At 35.1% G+C, this 17,656-nt stretch overlaps 1 long non-coding RNA gene across 1 annotated transcript; it reads left to right on the top strand.

Moving 5' to 3' along the window:
- Positions 1-7,768: 7,768 nt before the first annotated feature.
- LOC118499321 lies at positions 7,769-16,540 on the top strand. Its single transcript, XR_004901842.1, has 3 exons — positions 7,769-7,796; positions 12,175-12,177; positions 16,528-16,540. It is a non-coding gene; the product is annotated as an uncharacterized LOC118499321 (long non-coding RNA).
- The last annotated feature ends 1,116 nt before the right edge of the window (positions 16,541-17,656 follow it).

Below are 17,656 nucleotides of genomic sequence, written 5' to 3'. Positions count from 1 at the left end.
TTTTAATTATGATGTGTCTTGGCGTGGTCCTTTTTGGGTCCACCTTGTTTGGGACTCTCTGTGCTTCCTGGACTTTTATGTCTATTTCCTTCTCCAAATTGGGGAAATTTTCTTTCATCATTGTTTTAAGTAAGTTTTCAATTTCTTGTTCTTCCTCTTCTCTTGGCACTCCTGCAATACAGATGTTGGTACATTTAAAGATGTCCCAGAGGTTCCTAGCTTCTCTTCAATTTTATAAAATTCTTTTTTCTTCCTGCTGTTCTAATTGAATGCCTTTTCCTTCCTTGTGTTCCAAATAGTTGACTTGATTCTTGGCTTCATCTTTTCCACTGTTGGTTCCCTGTAGATTTTTCTTTATTTTACTAATGTAACCTTTATTTCAGTGTGGGTCTCTTTTATGGTGTTGAAATACCCAGTGAGTTCCAGGAGCATTCTTATTACCAGTGTTTTGAACTATGCATCTGATAGGTTGCTTATCTCCATTTCATTTAGCTCTTTTTCTGAACTTTTGTTCTGTTCTTTCATTTGGGCCATGTTTCTTTGTCTCCTCAATTTGGCAGCCTCCCTGTGTTTGTTTCTGTGTATTAGGTAGAGCTGCTTTGACTCCTGTCTTAGGGCACTTGTTAAGTTGTATGAGGCAGAGCCTTAGGTTATCATCAGTGTGGGGCAACCCACATCATTGCTTTGTTGCTCTTTGTGGGAGAGCACTGGCAGAGGGGACAATGCCACAGCCTTGCCTCTGGAGTTTTGCCCAGGAGGAAGCTGTCTCCCCACTTGTACTTCACTTTCTCCCAGTATACCACTGATACCCTTCCAGTTGTTCTCCTGGTCCTGAATCCCAGCAGGGGTAGGTCTGTGTGAGTCCTAAGTCCACTGTGGGTCCTTTAAGAGGAAGCAGTTTCTTCTGGCACACCAACCCCCCACTGCTTTTTACAGATAGAAGTTACAGGGGCTTATCTTCCTGCAGCTAGGGCTCTGGGCTGGGTGGTCTGGACTGGGGCTGGGATCCTTCACTCCCAAGGTGTCCCTCTCATTTTTTATCCACCACACATGGAGGTGGGAATGCCCATTCACATCTCTGTGCCTCTCTGCACCACTCTCTGTCTCCATGCCTCTCTGTGTCTCCACCCTTCCTACCAGTCTGGATGAATGTGGCTTCTTTAAATCCTTGGTTGTCAGACTTCCACATGACTCAATTTTCCAACAATTCTGGGTAACGCTTGTTTTGTAGTATAGCTGTATTTTTTGCATAGTTGTGCACAGGGGCAATTCATGCTTACCTATGCCTCCATCTTGACTGGTAGTCTTCAGCTAAAATCATAGAGCATATTATATTTAAACATAATGTAAAACTAGAACTCAAGAATAAAAAATAAAAATGACAAAATCCTCTTATTTGTAAATAAAGCTACATATGTCTATATAACCCTATAATTAAAGAAGAAAGGTCAAGAGAAATTTTAAAATACTTTTGGATGAATAAAAGTTAAATACAACATCAAATTTGTAGCATGTAGCTAAAGTAATGCTTCAAGAATATTCCATAGCTTTGGAGGTTTGCATTTAAAAAGAAATACCTAAAGTTCATGATTTAAGCCAGGGACTTACAAACTTTTCCTTAAGGAGCTACAGAATAAATGTGTTAGGCTAATAGCCAATAGTCTTTATAGTAATTACTCAATTCTTCTATTTCAGAGCAAATGCAGCCATAGACAATACATAAATTATTGAAAGTGTTTATGCTCCAAAAACTTTATTTATAAAACCAGACACCTGGCTAGTGGGCTATAGCTTTATTCATATAAAGAAGCTGGGATAAAAAGAAGAGGAAAATTCAAAGTATACATAGAGCAGAAGAAAATAGAGATAAAAGTAAAAAAATATGAAAAAGTCAACAAAGTAAAATTTGGTTATTTGAAATGTTTCATAAATCATAAATCTAGCAAGAACAATCAAGAAATGAAAGAAAACACAAATTACCAATGTAGAGAATGAGAATGAGCCATCACTACAGACCCCAAAGGCACAAAAAGAAAATAAATATTAGGAATAGCATGGCTTGAATAAATTAGCATTGTAAATGAAAGAAACACTATTGATCCCCCAACAAGTAACCCATTAAAACAAACACAAAAGTAGAAAGTAATTGAATATGTAATTTAAAATCTCACAAAGATGACTATGGGCACAAGGACAGGCCTAGTATCTCATAAAACTATTTCAACTCATTTTATCAGGTCAGATTAACATTAAAACAAAAGTCTGACAAGAAGATTTGAGAAATAAAAGAATTATAGTCTAATATCCTACATAAATATAAAAAATCCCTTACAAAGTCTAAGCAAATCAAATTGTGCAACATATAAAGCAAGATAATAAATCATGGCCAGAAGAATGTATCCAGAAATGTACTTTATTTGATATTTAAATGAATAAATATAATTTATCACACATAATAAAGGAGAAAAATTATGCTATTATCTAATAGGTATAGAAGAAGTCATTGAACCAAATCCAACACCTATGTATGACAACATCACTCATCCATCTAGCAACAGAAAAAATTTCTTGAACATGATAATGGTACCCATGAAGAACCTACAGCTAATATTTTTAATGATAAAGTTATAAATACTTTTGCCCTAAACCTAAATCAGATGGCAAAAAGATATCCATTCATATTTCTTCCATTCAGTTTTGTACTAGAGATCCTATGAAATGAAAAAGTCAAATAATAATAATAATAATAATAAATGTATAAAATTTAGGAAAAGAGAAATAAAACTTGCAGAAAACATGATTGTTTATAAAAAATCTGCAGAAATCTACAAAAACATAAATCTAATAAGTAAATTCAGAAGGGCCTCAGAACATAAAGTCAGCATACAAAAATAAACTGTATTTCAATGTGCTGGCAACAGAAATGCTGAAAAATAAACTTAAAAATAAATATCACAAAAACAAAAAACTTAGGAACAAATTTAATAAATTGTACAAGAACTCTACATAAAAACTACAACACATTGCTGAGAGTATTTAAAGAATGAAGTAAAAAGAGAGTTATACCATGTTTCTATGCAGGAAGAAGCACTATTTTATGACAATTTGATTTAAATTGCTTTATAAAATAAATACTAAGTAGTTTTTTGATGGAAATTAATGAGCTAATGATAACATTTATATAAAGCATCTAAAATTGTCAAACTTTCTTGACAAACAAGTACAATTTTAAGGGACTTAAATGATCTGATTTTAATTCTTACTATAATACTTAAGTTTTAACAAGCTTGCTATAGCTGTAAATATAAATAAATGGCCACTGTAGAACATAACAGAGAATCCAGAAATGTACTCACACAAACATGGTCAAATGAATTTTTACCAAGGAGTCAAAGCAGTTTCAGAGGGATAGGACAGTCATTTCAACAGGTGGTGCTGGAATTCACACAGCACACCATACCCAAAAAGTAGCTCAAGATGAACTGAAGACAAACATAAAACCCAAAACTGTAAGGCTCTGAGGAAAAAACATGCAAAAATATATTTAAAATACTGGTGCAAATAGACAAAGATGTCTTGAAAAAATTCTCAAAAATTATAAAAGAAAAAAAATAATTTGAACTTCATCAAAATTAAAAACATTAGTTCCTCAAGAAGTAAATGATCAAATTCAAACATCCTATTCTAAGGATTTGTTCCCAGGAACCAGTGACATATGGCTCACTTCATTTGGGTTTCCTCAAAGATAAAGGTATGAGAGAGGTACTCTGTTTGGGAGATAGCATCAGGAAACACTGGAAGGACAACTGGGAAAAGAGGCATGGAAGTAACAATGTTTATAAAGGTCGAATCATAAAGAAAGCTACAACTCAATCCCACTGGAATACACTGCGGGGGGGGGGGGGGGGTAAAATACCCTTAACAGATTTCCCAATTTAGAGACAGGGAGGCTCTGCTATTTATCTTATGACATTGGCACTCATTGGGTGAAAAGTGTGTTAACTCCTGGCACTTTGAGCTGCTCTTGCTTGAGTTGAGCATGTTCCCTCCACCAGAAGAAATCCTGAGGAAAAGAAGTATATATGTTTTCTCTAAGAGTCCCTTTACAAGTAGAGGTGAACAGCAATAGGATACAGGCTCAGAAGTAATAAAATATATGTATTTTTTGTAAAATATTTTTAAAATTTATTTTGACAGAGAGAGAGAGAGAGCAAGCAAAACATCAGTTTTGTTGTTCCACTTTATTATGCATTCATTGGTCGCTTCCTATATGTACCTTGACAGAAGATCAAACCCTCAGCCTTGACATATCTTAACACAGAGCAACCTTGATGATGCTCTAACCAACTGAACCACCCAGCTAGGGCTGCTACTCTTAACACCATTTCCTAAATACCTTTTTCATGATTAAAATCTTCTGTAATGCATCAGGAAACAAAATCAGATGGAGTCAGAGTTCAGAACACAAGGATGTGAGATTTCACAGGCTGAAGTTCCAAGAGTTGTTTAGAGAAGTTTGTTTACTTTGTTCCCTCCTCCTCAAAGGCTCCCCCTATGTACCCTCCCTCTTCCTAAGTAACTTCTGGCCATTCTTCAGAACTCACTTTACTTTTTAATATGTTATAGCATTTATTTTTTCCTTTTATTTTACTGTTGTTCAGTTACACTTGTTCCCATTTCCCCCCATTACTCTCCTCTGCTCTATGTACCCCCACCTCCCACACTCAATCCTCCCCTCACCCTGTTGGCTTTGTCCATGGGTCCTTTATACATGCTCCTTGTCAACCCTTCCCCCTTTTCCCCTACTGTGCCCCTCCCTGCCAACATATCTTCAAAAAAGTCTTTCCTGATCTTTTCCAAGCAGGTCAAGCTCACTGTAAAAGGCTCACTTTAGTACCTTACACATAGTCTTCATAGCTTCCATTATACTTGCAATTATATAAATAATATGACTGATTATTTAATTCTTATCTCACACTAAAATATTAGCCCCCAAAACATAGAGATAGTGTATGTTTACTTGCTGTATCTTCAGCCCATAACACTATGGCTAAAACATAATAGGCATTTCATTCATGTTCGTTCAATTAGTGCATTAATAGATTGACTAAAGAACTATGGAATACTTTAGATTATTTATGAATTGGTTGCCTTTGTATAGTTTTGAATATTGGAAGTGATTCAGGGATATCCACAGAAAATGGACACTTGCCTAGGGAATAAATAACCACTAAAATCTCCAGCTTAAAATATGACAAAGAAGTTTCTAACGGGAAATGTGGACAGATATTAAAACACATACACTCAAATATACACTCATAGAAAATCTGTCCATGTTAAAATATACATATAAAAATTTATTTGAATAAATAAATCTAAACAAAGTCACTGAACACTGGGAAAAGTCTTCCAAAGGTTCTCAGCACAGACACATAAAATAGATATTTGAAAACTTGGAATAAGAGCTTTCTTCCAAAAACAATTTAATTATCTTTGATTAGCTGAATAGATTTAGAGAGGCATTAGAAGAAAATTCAACATCCACTCTCCATTTAAAAAACAAAATATTTAAGAAACCAAAAACCAAAAGCGAGAACCATAAAGCTTATTGAAAAAAAAATTAAATGTCTTCAAAACTTTGGTGTAGGCACAGATTTTCTTCATAGTTCACAAAAAAGTACCATCCATGAAAGAAAAAAACTAGATGAGTTTGACTTCATCAAAATTTTAAAAATTTGCTCAGTAAAGAGAATAAGAAAATAAAAAGGCAAGAAGCAGTTTGGTTAAAAATAGCTGTTAAATACATATTTAATACAGAACTTGTATCTAGAACCATGAAGACATTTCACAACTTGATGTTAAGAAAAAAAAACAAGAAAATATGTGTAAAATATGTGAAAAGAAACTGCAAACAAGTGTCAGGGTCAGGAAGATCAACAAAATAAAATTAATAAAAATGAATGAAAGTAGAGGAGAAGAAGGAAGGAGTAAGAAAATTAAAATATACTAATTTCTAATTCTTCTGATATTAAAGCCAAATGATACTATTTTTTTTTAAGATTTTATTTGTTTTTAGAGAGAGGGGAAGGGAAGGAGAAAGAGAGGGAGAGAAACATCAATGTGTGGTTGTCTCTCACAGGCCCCTCCTACTGGGGACCTGGACCACAACCCACGCATGTGCTCTCACTGGGAATGGATCTGGTAAGCCTTTGGTTCACGAGCCCGTGCTCAATCCAATAAGCCACACGAGATAGAGCAAAGGATACTATTTAAAGTTGGTAAATTATGTCCTGGATGGTGTGGTTCAGTGGACTGAACGCCGGCCTGCAAAGTAAAGTTGTGAAATTAATAAATATGTTTTGAATATGATTTTGTTACATTAGGAAGATAATCTCTAGAACACCTAAAACATATAATAAATTTTCAAAATTATGAAAACAACCATATACAGGGGCAGGGAAAAGTAGGTTTATAGTTGTGACTATGCAAAACACTTTATTCTTCTATTAATTAATTATTGCATCATTTATTGTATTACAACTGTAAACCTACTTTTTCCAACCCCTGTATATTGACGCAATATGACAGTATAAGTCCATGTTATAAAGACAGAATGCCAAATCAATGAAGCCTTTAAAACCAATATCCATAACATAAAATAAGAAGATAGAACTCAGATCTATCAGATCAATTCTTTAACAGTTATATGTTAAATATATCTGTTAAAGAATCTATAACTTAATTTAAAAGTCGTTCAAAATTGATCCATAAGAATAATAATTACATTATTTACACAGAATATATTTAAAAGAAAGATGTAAAAACTAGGAAAATGTAAGAGTTAATAAAATATGTTGTGGGTCTTGCAAAGTAACAAAAACATTAAGAGCCACAACAGGAAAACTGGTCGAGTTTTAACTCTTCGTGTAAAGACGTAAACAAAGACTGATAAGGGATACACGCAGTAACTTACTTTCCTCAATAAAAATACCACCTAGTTCTTTCAGTCACTTTGGAGAATGCCGGAGTATGTGTAAACATAGCCTGTGGGGCCCAATTCCGTTCCTCACAGTCTTGCCGTGTGATCCCTGACAAACCAGTTAACTTTTCTATGACGCAGTCTCTACATATATAAATTAGTGCTTTAGTACCTGATGGTTAATATTTATTGTAATTAGCTAAAATGATGCCCATAAAAATATTGGCAGAGTATGTAATACAATAAAGCCTTCATAAATATTAACAATCATTATTATTATCATCGTAACTTGAACATAACTCTTTGGTAGACATCAGGGTGCTTGCCCATTTTTTTTATATTAAAAACAATGCTTTAAGGTATTCATTAATGTATATCTTTTGTAAAGTGTTTCTACAATACCACTTCTTAAAGTGTTAAGGATGATATATTTTACTTAAATTTTTTTGATTTACGGTGCTAAATTTCCTTCTGAAAAGGTTGTTTTAGTTGTATTATATAGTATTTATTTCCCACAAACCTGCCAAAGGTAGTTACTACTTAATCTTCCATTAAACTGTCATTGTAATGAGCAAAATAAAACATTTTTAAAATTCATGTTTTCCTAATTAATAAGAACACTGATATGCTTGAATATATTTCAATTTCTTCTTAAATTACCTAATCATATGCATTCCCTTTTTTTTCTAATAAGGGGAGTATCTATATTTGATTACTTTGTTGAAGTTTTCTATATATTTTGAAAGAAATATTTTCATAAAATATACAGTGTGAACTTTGTTTTCATTCTATTCCTTTGTTTTCCATTCTATTCCTTGTTTATAAACTTTCTAAGGGTGACTTTTGTTTTAATAAAACATAATGGTTTAGCACATGCTCTCTGGGGTCAGATTTTACCTGGTCAAATTTGGCTCTGCATCTTACTGCCTGTGTGACCACATGCAAATTGTTTAAAATTCTAAGTCTCAGTTTTATCTCTTTTTTAACATGTGTATAATAATATTGGCTATCTCAGATTGTAATGAGGATTAATTGCTAGCCATTATTATTTTGGTTCTGTTTTCTTTTTATTTTGAAATCTTTTTATTTATATCTGGATTAGTAAGGCCTAACTCACAACAGATATAACCAGAATTATGGATAATTGTTGATATTTATATTCTCCTCTATATTTTATATTACCTATAGCAACCCACATACTATTTTCATAATAAAAATAATTAAAACCCAGGCAGAGCTATTTTAAAAAATAAACAAAAACTATTCTCTGTGTGCCTGATTCAATGAACCAGAATCATGGGCCAAAGTGTTTACCCTCCTGTTATCAGCAGGCATATCACCACTACCCATGCATCCAGGTAAATGTCTGCAAAGTTTTGAGAACTGAATCTTTAGGTAAGTGATATACAGAGCTCTTCACACAATGTCATGGGGTCCATGGACATTTGCTGGCAATGTAAAATCCTGACTGCTTTTATTTCTTGTAGGACAAAACTCGAGTCTAAGAAACAAAATGCTGAGTACAGGAATGGGTGACCACAAAGATGTTAAACAAACAAATATAACAAAACTAAAGAATGAAGGAACAGAATAAAAATAAAATGATAGCAAAGGCAACAACAAAAGCCTTGCCCTCTCAGACACATTTGTTGGATAGATTTAGAGACAACTTTTTTCCTTCATCTTTTTCCCACATTAACTTTTTTAGGTCTGAGAGTATTAGCATTGTAAAAATGCTTTGGGATAATCTCTGCTTTTCTTGCAAGTGGAACTCTGGAAAGAAGCCCCTGGACTTGTATTATCGGTGAAACTCATTTCTCTGTGAGAAAGGCTGTGCTTTCTTCTTTTTTGAGTTTCTAAAAATGAGAATATCCATTTTTAGATTTAGCTGGATTTGTTTCCAAATCTTCCGACCCACCTTCCTGCCCTGTGAAATCAAGGACATGAGCATAGAGGCCTGTTTCAGAAGGTCATCCTTCACACATCTGCTGGTATAACTCCACTGAGGGCCTACTGCGTAGTCCCCGTCACTTTCTTCATTAAATGTGTGTTGATATTTTTCCAATCAAGTCAGCCTTTTAAGGTTATGATAGACATTGTCGCTGTTGCCTTTGCACCAGACAGGATGATTCAGATGTGGCAGTAGGCAGAGCAGAGTATAGTGGATTGAATATTTGCCTTGGTCTGACATTAAATTTTTACAGCTGGTGCCGAGATTGTATTAACTCAGAAAAGTTGCACCTATACTTCTGCCTCCTATTGAGCTTGCAATCAATTTAATTCCCTAGGTCTAGCATACAAAGTACAATTCAGGTAAATTCAGGTTTGTCTTAGATCATTATAAAGGATTTTAAAAATAAAGTTTACATTATAAACTTTAAAATACGCTTCTTTTATTATAATCTGTCAGGTTAATTAGACTCTTGGTACTAACAACATTTCCTGTAACCAATAAACGAGTAAAGGATTTTGTTTCACTTTTCATTTACTATCTTTAATATAATTATCTTCATATTTATGTGTTTTTTAGGAAACAGAAACTACAGGTCTAGGCAATTTGACAAAGACCTCAAAGACAATAAATAGCAAAGCTCGAGACTGAACCCAGGCATATCTGATTCAAAATACACTGTATCCACAATGCTCAGAGTATGGTAGGAGATTAACTCTTCCTTGTAACATTGCTCTTTTTAAAAGTTTTAAAAGTATGCCTTTCAGATAATTATCTGAGTCACTTATAAACAAGTTAGGCATGGCCATGGCCATGCCAGAGCTCTGTATCAGGCCATGGTGCCAGCACCGACCCACTCACTCCTTAGTCCACACTCTGAGATGAGTAGGTAATTCCATTGCCACAAGCTGACCACACTTTGATGCATACCATCATATTCACAAGAACACCATAAAATACTCTCTTAAGAATCTGGCTAAAATTTGAAACATTCTGTCTACCTGCAGCATTTCCAAAATTCTGTTACACTACAGAGTAAATTTGGGTCACTGTTATTTAACAAGATGTCCTTGGTTCAGTCTTGGTTCATGATTTTTTCAAAGCATTTACGATGTTAGTGTCCAGTGCGACTCTGAAGAGCAGTATATTTGCTATGATGTTCTCCAGAGCACATTTTTTTTTATTTTTAAAGCATGTACTAGATTTATTATAAGACTAATGTCCTGAGGATATACTTTGCTAAACAATTGATTTGCCAATTAATTTCAGTCTAGAATCTCTAACACAATGTGAATTACAGTTATTTTCATTTAACTTGATAGGTCATTGATGGCCTGAGACAAATACACACACACACACACACACACACACACACACACACCATTTATAAGAGCCTAGACATTGGCTCTGGTAGACACTGGCATCAAATTAATCATGATTGTTTCCCTTGAGTGTTCTACATGTAGATTGCCTTTGTGTGCCTCTTCTCATCTGTGTTAAAACCATGCATGATAAGTGATTATTTCTACTCAGAATCCCTTTTCTCTGTGTTCCAATAACTCTACCAATCTCCTTCACCAAGCATCAGCCAGCGTGCTCTATTTGATGTATTCTCACACTGGTAGTACGTAGTCACATCTCCACATAAGCTCCAGTCTCCTGAATTACCCAGGCTACTCAATAATAAAAAAAAAAAACTGTATTTCCTTGGTTCTAAATCCTTCCCACTACTTCTACATTAATAACTTTGAGAAATAATTTTCTATGCCTTCTTAGTTTCTGTATATTTTGCACAGTATTGTGTGTGTGTGTGTATGTGATTTACTACATCTGCCTTCACATCCATATGGTTTATTTTTCAATTTTTTTCATAGTCCTTTTTTTTTAATTTGTTTCCTAGAATCAGTATTGCCCACAAAACATTAGTCATGAAATAATGAAACAGATATGCCTCTGAGCTACTTGTTTCTGCCTGAAAGAGGGGTGGGTAAAAGTAGATGAGGTCACAGTGTTGGAAAGGAGGTGTATTGGACACCACTGATTCCCCACTCCAGAGTATCTCAAATTATCTATCGGTACAATTACTGGCCATACTCACATATATGGACCCTGCCAGCCCCTCACTTTGAGCATTCTGTATCTCCTGCTTCCCTTTCTGGGCTTTTTTGAGTTCAACTCATGGGACACCTGTGGGAACTCTCAGGACACTCACATATATGTAACTTGGATGAGTGAGGGAGGGAGCTACATGTAGATGACATTAACCCAGGGGGCATTATGGTCAACAGATAAATGCCCCTCCCTGTATTCTTTAAGTAGACAATTTTGAGACTCATTGTGTATGCCAGGAAGTTCCCAAAAGATCAAATCACAGTGGCTCATAATGGCAGCATCCTGAGTGTACATCTTTTAAAAACTGTTTTCCCTCTTCTGTTTCATTCTCTGCAGTCTCTTACTTGTATTCCCTGAGATTACTTCCCAAATAAACTAACTACCTGGAGGCAAGCCCTTGTCTATAACTCTGCCACTGGGGAGACCCAGTCTAGGAAAGAAAGCAAAGGGCTCTCATGTTTGGTACAATGTGACATTCATTTTTGGCTCATTTTTCAAGCAGGAAGTAAGTTTTCTTGCCAAAATAGGATTAAAATTCACCCTCAAATGTCCCGATATCCAGTGACCTTTCTACTCTCCTATAGAAGATGCAGCTGCCAATAGTATACAGATATAGACATAGAGGACACAGTGTGCTGAGAAGAGAAAGACAGCAGTTCAGGAAAACAGCTATTATTCAGTTCAGGACGGAGAATAGCAAAGTCTTAAATAGAAATCCATTGATAAACTGTGGGTGATGATGTCACTTTGATCATTTTTATCAATGTCCTAAATCCAGAAGCACCCATTCCAATGGATACTGAGGGGCAGGAGGCAAACCCCTGTGACACATTGCTAGGGTGTGTAGGGTTAGCCAGAATAACTCCCTTAGCCACATGGGTTAGTGGGATAGTGCATTAGTTAAAATATTTCTTGTAAATTTGTTATATATAAAGGCATACAATTTTCATTTAGAGCTATTTGCAGAATGTTTTTGTCCTACTCTTAAAATCTAAAATTAGAACACCCATATACTGATCGTAATATAGAGTTTACAATACGGGCTCACTCAGCTGATCTACCTCAATTAGAATGTTTTTTGTTGTTAGTAGTAACTAAAACATCAGAGAAAGTGTATTTAGGGGTAAGGAAGTGTGTTATCTCCTGCAAAAAGAAGACTTGAGAGTACAGTGGTTTCCAAGATTAATTGACCCAAGGACCCAGGTTCTTTCTGTCTCCAGGCTCTTCCACACTGTCAGCTACTTTGTCACACTGGTAACAAGGAAGCACAGTTGTCTCCAGGGTCCTTCTCGCACTGTCATCATTCAGTTATAAAAAAGACACCTCGGGCATATTTTTAGGGATGGGGATTCTTTTATCTTGGAACTGTGATTAGTAAGAATTTGGTCACATGCCCCAACTAAACCTATTGTGGGCAAAGGAATGAAATTCCCACTGATGAGACTATTAGGCTAATAGTCTGAGCTGGCATAAGTGTTGTAGACTCAACCACAGTGTCCAGGACACACACTTTACTTGACATATAAGAATCAAAGGCTCTTATATCGAGAGTAAACAAAGTCAGATAAAGAGCCGCCTTAATCAAATGAAGCTGGTTTGACTGTATACAGCAGCAGCACAAAATTGTTTTTATGCCACAGAAAAACCTGGTTCAGAAAGATCTCTTGCACAGTTTCCCAGATCAAAGTCTTTTCAGCAAGACCCAGATCATTATCTGAACACGGAGCATAATGAGGTCACCATAAACAACACTTCTTTTTGTGTTTATTGGCTTCCATGTCACAAAGTTACACACTAGAGAAGTTCTTTGAAGTTCAAAAGAGGACAAATCAATAGCTGATGTAATGAACCTGTCTCCTACCTTTTAAATTAAATCCCTATATAATATATGTATCCCAAGTTTTTGATTGGCCGTTGTGCAATCTCTGTCCAGGAGTTTAATCATTGGCTTGAGATCAAGGCCAACATGAATAAACACTTATTAATGTGCCAGTTGCAATTCATACTATGTTGAAGTTCTGACATTTTATTGGAAGCTTCTTTCCGGTTTGAATCTCCTGTCATTTTGACAATTGAATCTTATTTGCAAGGAAAGGATAAAAAAGACAAATCTACATTTTGACATCTTCTGACATCTCTCTGGAGGTGATGAAGGCTTGTTTCGGGTAAGGCTCAAAATAATTGAGCAATGGAAAGTAAATGAGAGAACAGTTTTCCCAGTAGCTTCATCTTAACCGTCTGTCAAAGCATCTTGTCTGGTTACAAAACAATGATTTGAATCCCAAATGTAACTCATCCTGGACCCACAGGAGGTAGTTACACATGTGTGTTCAAGAACATGCATACATGTATCAGAAATATTCTCCAAGGTTGGGAAATACGCCATGTTTTATTTTCATATCGGTGAGCAACATGAAAAATTTCATATTCAAATTTCCTAATTACTGTAATATAGAAAATATAAATTTGCTGTATTTATATTATTATATAAAACTAATTTGATTGACATTCTAGATAAAACATTGACCTAAATGACCAGTGAGCTCCAGCCCTGCTGCAGATCACACAACATGACAGGGCATTTGTCTTTGGGGGTTTAAAACTTTTTTCATTTATAATATGTATAATGATTGATTATATGTCTATGCCTATGGAATGATCATTTTTCAACTTTAATTCAAAACCAACTATATCAAGAACTCAAGTTCTATTGATCTCTCCTGGTTTGTAAAATAAATAATCAATAAAACTTTATTCCTTACAAAATTCCCAGAATACGTATGCTCTCCTTGTATGTCCTCTTGAAAATAAAGTGTACAGTTTACCAGCATGTGTTTAAAAGGAATGGCTGCACAAATACTGCCCATCATTGGCTCCACGCTTCCACTTAACAAATGTTATTGACCATTTACTTCAAAATGCTGGAGAACTCATAAAAAACAAGACAGACAGTGCTCTTTGGACTCAGCAGAATCTACACTGTCATGGCTGAATTCATTCATCTGGGCCCTGAAAACCTTCAGCCTGAGAGCATTAGGGCATTCAGTGGGTTGGCAGTGACCAGCTCTCCTGCCACTGCAAGTTCCCCAGCGAAAGTCCCAGTCTGCCTTTTAAAATGGGAACGTGCAGTCCAAAGTTAGTTTTCAGTTCTTAAAAATTGTCTCCCTCCCCTTGCATTTCTCTTTCTCTTTAAAATATATTTAGATATAGCCCTGGCTGGCATAGCTCAGTGGATTGAGTGTGGGCTGCAAACCAAACTGTCGCAGGTTCAATTCCCAGTCAGGGTACATGCCTGGGTTGCAGGCCATGACCCCCAGCAACTGCACATTGATGTTTCTCTCTCTCTCTATCTCCCTCCCTTCCCCCTCTAAAAATAAATAAATAAAATCTTTAAAAATATATATATATTCAGATATGATAGCTATGTGACCTTAAAACTTGTTTCAGTAAATTGTGGCATTTTCGGAGTGCTACTTTAAGTGTGAAAATTTTGATACCACTTAATTGTCCTTTCTTTTGTTTAGTCAATGAGGAGAGGAGGAGTATCTCACAGATCTATAAGCTGCTAAGGTTGATGGATGATAAGGAACTAGAGCTCACACAATCTCATCGATGCCAATTTTCGCTGCAAAATTTATACTTAACCAGGAATCTCTAGTCATCTTCCTCATTTAAAGAGAACTATAAATGTGTACTATTGTTTTGCATTGTCTAATAGTGACAAGTATAGTGACAGTAAAATAAGCACTCTTTATACTTCAACAAATGTTTTTATTGAGCAGTTATTATGTATAAGCATTCTTTTGGGTGCTTGGGATACAGTACTGAACAAAACAAAATTCTGTGCTCTTGAAAAGCTTATGTTCATTTAACACCCCTTGCAACCTCTTGAAGTGTATGCTATTATTAATCCCATTTCTTAGAAGATAGCATAATGGGATTTAGAGGTTAATTAATTTGCCAGATTTCATTTAGCTATTAAGTTCAGACAGGCTGTGAAATCAGGTTGGTGTAAATCTAAAGCTTGAATTCCTAATTTAAATATAAAACCCAAAGGGTAATACATTCTATTTGACCACAAACTTATAGCAATTTACTTCATCTTAAAGACTTTGAAATATTTAAAAAATATGGAGTTAATTATGATAAAAAGAATTAACTTCAGCAAACCAGCTACTTCCATCTTAAATCTCACATTTCAAAGGCTTATAGCCACAGTAACAAACATTAGAGTCAGTGGGAAATAAGCAGTAAGTACACAGGGCTGTGGAATCAGAAAGCAGCAACTTCTCTTTACATGCTGCTTGCTGGGTGTGTGACGTTGAGCAATCACATAATGCCTCAGAGCCTTGGTTTAGTCATCTATAAAATGAGTAGCTACTAGTGCCTTCCAAAGCAATCTGGTGTGTGCCTTGCAGAGGAGGCTGAACGTCCAGAGCTTAGTACAGTGCCTGACACTTGCAGTTAACACTCAATAGAAATTTGACCTGACTCCTCCTACTCTTATCTCTGTGAATAAGTACATAAAGCAGAAGAATCACCCTTATTACAGTTAAAGGTACCTGGTATGTTTAGTGAGAATAAATCACGGCTTCTCATAGCTCTTGGCTTTTCATAGCCTCGGAAGTTTCTCAAGCATAATACCTTGAGGGAAGAGCTTTGAGGTCTTTATGTTAAAGACACCTGATTATTTGTCTCTTTCTTAATTTATAGGCACACAAAAGCATTATCTGTGCTATAGTTTAATGCCACAATTTATAGAGAACTACCTGAAACAGAAAAACACTTTTAATACCAGACTGGTTATATTTCTGATGAATAATGAATTGAAGAATATTTCAAGTAATATATCTTACTTTTAAACTAACAAAAAACTGATAACTATAATTTTTTAGTTTTAGCTTTCATATGTAAAAAATTAAATATCTATGTGTATGTAAATACATATAGTAATCTTAGAGTATGAACAGTCTCTAAGTAGAAAAAATAGGAAAACATAACACACAAGATTGTTGTATTTGACTTCATAGCAAATAAAAGTTCCACATGGAAACCAATGCATTAAACAAAGTTTTAAAACAAATATAAGCCAGAATAATAGTACAACATGCAATATGCAAAATCATTTCTACTGTATGTAAATAGGTCCCAAATCACTAAAGAAAACAAAATGAAAAATTCTTAAGAAAAAGATGACATAAAAGGCATTTCAATGTGGAAAACACAGAACCAAAAATGACAATAAAGTATCTAAAAAATGTTCAAATTTACTCATAAGTGGAAAACTACAAACCAAAATTAAAATTGAAAAGAACATCCTTTTTTCCAATATGAACAGTATATATTAAAAAGTAAATGCTCAGCATTAGCAAAGTGTGAGGGACCAAGTATTCATTGTTCATAGGGATATAAATTTGTACATCTTCCCTGGAAAGCAACTTGGCAAAATATTAAACAAATATATAACAAAATACTAAAATGCAAGTTCCTTTTTATTCAGTATTTTCATTTCTAGATTTTATTTTATAGATAAATAGACTATATACACAAAGATATCAACTGAAAAATTTTGCCATTTTTCATGTAAGCCAGGTGCTAAAAATCTGTGTAAATGTTCATCAAGACTGGATTAGCAAAGCAAATTATGAGAGCCACACAATGGTGTATAATAAGTAGCAGATCTATTTATATGGGCCCTGATGAAATTGCTTCCAAAATATATGAAGAGGAAAAAATGCAAGGCAGAGAAACTCATCTACAATAGTAAGCTCCCATTTGGGTACAAAAAAATGTATAGTTCTCCACCCTATTTGTGGGAGATACATTCCAAGACCCTTAGTGAGTACCAGAAAACTGGGAACAGGAATAGTACTGAATCCTGTAATGCTATGTGTTTTTTTGCCTGTACACATGTAACTTTTCTTTTTTTTAAAGATTTTATTTATTTATTTTTAGAGAGAGAGGAAGGGAAGGAGAGGGAGAGAAACATCGATGAGTGGTTGCCTCTCGCACACCCACAAATGGGGATCTGGCCCACAACCCAGACATCTGCCCTGAGTGAGAATTGAACCAGCAACCCTTTCATTCAGAGGTTAACACTCAATCCACTGAGCCACACCAGCCAGGGCTAACTTTTCACTTAAAGCACTTCATGGCTTCCTTTCACAAGTCTAAACTGCCAGCATCACTGCTCTTATGCTTTGGTCCATTTTTAAGTATTATTATTAAGTAAAATAAGGGTCACTTGAACACTGCAGTAATTCTTCAGGTTATCTCACTACCAAGATGAATATGAAGTGACTAATGGGCATCAGCATATACAACGTGAGTGTGGTGGACAAAAGGATGGCTCACATCCCTGGCAGGATGGAGTAGGACACTTGAAACTTCATCATGATACTTAGAACGGCACACAAGTTAGAACTCATTAATTGTTTATTTCTGGATTTCTATAGAAAATCCATTTCTATAAATGGATTTTTTCCATTTAATATTCTTGGACCATGGCTAGCCATGGGTATCTGAAACCATGGAGAGCAGAATTGAGGAAAGAGAAACAGTGGATAAAGGGGAATACTGTATCTGCGTGTGAGCCAAAGACAAAAAAAGAAAGA

The sequence above is a fragment of the Phyllostomus discolor genome, chromosome 3, assembly GCF_004126475.2.
Source record: "Phyllostomus discolor isolate MPI-MPIP mPhyDis1 chromosome 3, mPhyDis1.pri.v3, whole genome shotgun sequence".
Taxonomy (NCBI): domain Eukaryota; kingdom Metazoa; phylum Chordata; class Mammalia; order Chiroptera; family Phyllostomidae; genus Phyllostomus; species Phyllostomus discolor.
The sequence above is the reverse complement of the archived record's forward strand: the minus strand, read 5'-3'. Positions and strand labels throughout refer to the sequence as shown.